Here is a 4,176-nt window from a genome sequence, read left to right on the forward strand (position 1 = left end):
CAAATCCCTTATGACCCCAAGGGGACGCTTTGGTTTCCCCACTCCACCTCTTCCACTCTGGATGGCTTGTGAGTTCAAAAAGGAACCTGCGTCTCCATCATTAAGGTCTTCCGCACAGCGTGCATCCACCATCGTCTTTTCAAATGTGGTTACAGAAGAGGAGGAATCCTCCTCATCTGAGGATTCAGGGTGCGTGGTTGCAGATCCAGCAGGGTGACCCACGTCCGCGGCGGCTGAATCAGATTTAGGATCTGATGAGACAGATGAGGCAGGGGGTGCTTTTTGCCAGCCCATCACCCAAAAACCAGTGCATCAAAGGATGGACGGGACCTGGAGGGCCTTGCAGCCTCCGAGGGGATCAGGTGGGGAGATGTGCTCCATGAGTCACCAGGGGGACCCCACAAAAAAGTGTAAACACAACCCCGGCAGCACAACTCATTCGCCAGTAACAGAGCACCTAATCGATCCTCAGCAGAGAGGACCTCACCAGACTCACCGCACTGCAGAAACCAGATACTGCAGCCACCAGGAGACTCTGCACTGCACGTGCGGCGATCAGGAAATGAAATGATCCAAGAGTCAGCACCAGGGGATGAGGAGGGGCTCCCACTGCCGAAATCGCCGCCCAAAGGGCTCCACTGTCATGGTCGCTTCCATTTTCAATGGCAAACCACCGCAAAATGGCCGCTGGACTACACATGGCCGCCATGCATTGAGCACACAAGCTACAAGAAAATGCAAGCCCCACATGGCACCTCAAGTTGTACAGGGACCCAGGAGGGATCCCTAGGCCTCAGAAAACAAAAACAGGCAGGAAGGAGGGGGCCCTGGCAGGAGCCCATACTGGTACTGCCCCCCCCCCCGCCACAGCCGATCGCCCAGTCCCTGGCGGCACACCCCCCGCCCCAATTGCCAACACAGCACCCTTCCCCCACCCCAGGCGGTGGACGATGATACCCAACAGCCCCAGCGTCCGTAAAGAAGGGGGGCAGTATGGACCACAAGGACCACCAGACCAATGCCCAATGGGGACAGCTACTCACCATACCAGGAACCAAGAAGGTACTGCTCCAGACAGAACCCCTCGCCATCAAAATGGGGGTGCCGTCGTCTAGGAGGAATGCTGCAACTCGGGCCGAGACCTGATCGAGGTGTTTAATTTGCAGGCAAGGCCCTGCCCGGTGGGGCTTTGTCGCAGCCGACCTAGAACTGAGGTCTAAGTGCGCTCGCTAGCCAGACCGGGGGGACCACTGGATCTAGATTATCCAGCCCATCGCCCAGTCCAGCAGTTGATTGTAGATCTCTCAGGAAAAAATAAAAATAAAATTTGCCAGGATCAGTGATCCCAGCATAAACTAGGTCCTTACTCCTGACTAGGTAGAAACCTATAGCAGAGAGAGTGAGTATACCCCCTGGGACAGCCCATAGGCATAGCCAGACTTTTTTCTGCCTAGTGTCCTACTCCTGTAGGGGGCAGTATAATCCAATGGTTAAGATGATAAGGAGCTGTGTCCGTCAATGAACAAAAGAAAAATAGTGTTCACTTGCTTGCAGCATAAAGTTGTAGCTTGTCACATATGGTCATTCTATCAAACAGAACACTTTGTGTAATTTGAAATGCTGCACACAAGCTAAAACATTTCACATAATGCAGAAATTCAATGCCATCCAACAAGCCATATATGTACATATGCCTCATACAACACATATTAACATCATATTGCACCAAAGCAAGTATAATTTGAATATTAATAAAAAGCCCCAAGTTTTGCTTTTTTATTTTTTTTTTTTTTTAAAGTGCTTAAAGTAGAACTTCGGCAAGGCTATGGACATTCAAGTGATTACATGTTCTTCACAAGCAGAAAAACTTTAGAACAAGTCCTCATTGACTTCTGAAGCTGCATCCTCATCCTCAGTTTGCAGCTAAAGCTTCCCAGGTTAACTTTCACTCTTTAGACCAGATTCCTACTGCCAGCAGCAAGTTGTCAACACAGAGCAGAGCACAAAGATTCAGCTTGGATAACTTTACTGCTTCGGTTTTGAGCATGAATTTTGAGCAATAATTGCTTAACAGTAGCTGTAATTACAGGAGGTTACTGAAAGATTACTTTAAAAGACAACAGTACTTTTGTTAGAAATGTAAGGCATTGTGCCACTGCCACCTTGCTGCACTACACCTGGTTTGACACTTACTCTATCTCTGTATCACTTTTCTTTACAAATGATCCTTGCCAGATCCTCTTCATCATGCTCATGCATGTTGCAGCCCCAGTAATTTCTATGGAAAAGCAGGGTTGTTGACAGCAGGAGGAGACTACAAGCATGGTTTCTCATAGGAATAAAAATAGGGCAGTTGCATGCATGCGCAGAATGTACAGGGAACAGGCCTTTAAAACAAAAGCTGTGCAGCTCTTAAAGAATAAGTCCACTTTTTTGAAAAAAATAAATAAAATAAATACAGCTTTTTGCAGGTTAAAAAAAAAAAAAAAAAGTGATATCTTTTTTTATTGGGAGCCTTTAAAGCATTGTACCTGCGATCAACAGGTGCAATGCTTTAAAGGCTCCTAAAAAAAAAAAGCAGATTTGCTGGTGAAATCTTGGGCTCCTGCAGATGGTCAGTGTAGATGTCCGAGACAGGGCAGGCAGTTACTGAATAACAGGAAGGATCAATAGACGAGAAGCCGTCAGCTGCATTGGTTGACGGTAGTTGTAGTCCTCTTATTGACAGAACTCTGAAGGAATTACATGGCCGGGTGGGCAGAGCCCTGCAAGGCTGCATTTTTTTTTTTTTTAATTGTGACAACGGGTGCGGGGAGAGGATCTTCAACCTGCTGTCACAGCGGGGACTCGGGGGCTTCTCAGTTAGTAACATGTTACACCCTAAGTATGGGTGTAGCATGTAATAGGCTACTAAAGGTGAACTTCTCCTTTAACAGGGCTGCACACTGAAAATTGCTGAACAGGGGCATAGGTAAGTACCAGACCAGGAGGGCCGCACCCACGGGGGTGTTGCCATGCCTTTAATGGCAACCTGTACTAAATGCACAGTTGTCCTGTTAAGCTCATTTACTACTGATTAAGACTATGTAAATATTTGAATGTCCATAGCCTGGCCACAGTGCTACATTAATGTTGCTTGGCCTTGGGGCAAAATGCGACTTTGAGACTACAGAAAATAAGAATGAATAAAATGAAACACTGGTATAAAGCTCAGTTAGTAAACAAACCAAAAAAAAAAAAAAACACAATTTTTTTTATTGTGTGTTTCTTTTAAATAATTCTTTAAAACAACTTGGACACAAACAATTGTGCTATAAATAAAACAAGTGACCATCAGGAGGAAAAATAAACAATGCTGGCCTACTCATTGCGCTTTGGACAAGGGTCTTGTGCGTTTTCACCTTCTAGGCCATCAGCAGCACTTGTGCACAGATTAACTCTCTATGACAAAAGGTTTCAAGTGCCCGCTTACATTAAGCCTTCAACTATGAATGTAATTGGGTACTGCAGGCCAAAAAAAAAAAAAAAAAAAAAAAAAGGGGGGGGGGGGAGAATGGGAAAAAAAAAAAAGCCACAACTGTATGACCCAAATAGCAACAATTAAAAGCAGAACTAAACTTTAAGTGCTTGGAGGATGTGCATGATTCTTCTGTCAGAGATACTTTTACCTGTCAGCACTTTTCTCTGTTACTGTACACTGAGCTTTGCATGTGCAGTTCCAACATGACTTTGTTCCTGGAATGTTCCAGGTTAGGTCATCTGGTCCAGGCCAATCAGGATGGCTGAAGACTCCAAACCCAGAAAAAGACTGGGTCAAGATGGCAGCACCAGCCATGGGGGGAAGCTTTGACAGTGCATTGCTAAAGGGGTTAGTTTTGATAGGCAAGTCGGCAAATATGATGTACATACTTGCACATTATGGCAAAAGACTTCTGCAAGCCCAACATTTTTTTGATTTGGTCTGGCAGTTTAGTTCAGCTTAAAAATTGTTCTTATAGGGCACCAAGGCATTATCAATTTTTTTGCTGGCTGTAACATACCTGAGGTCGCAAGTGACTCCACAGATGTTGCCCCACTATATTCCCAGCGTGCATTGCCTCCTAGGACCTCTGTTGTTCTGCTGTGTTGTACACACCAACCATGTACATGTTTCTAGTGCAGATTGCAGAATCAAAA

Source organism: Pelophylax lessonae (genome assembly GCF_965119305.1).
Source record: "Pelophylax lessonae genome assembly, chromosome: 6".
Classification (NCBI taxonomy): Eukaryota; Metazoa; Chordata; class Amphibia; order Anura; family Ranidae; genus Pelophylax; species Pelophylax lessonae.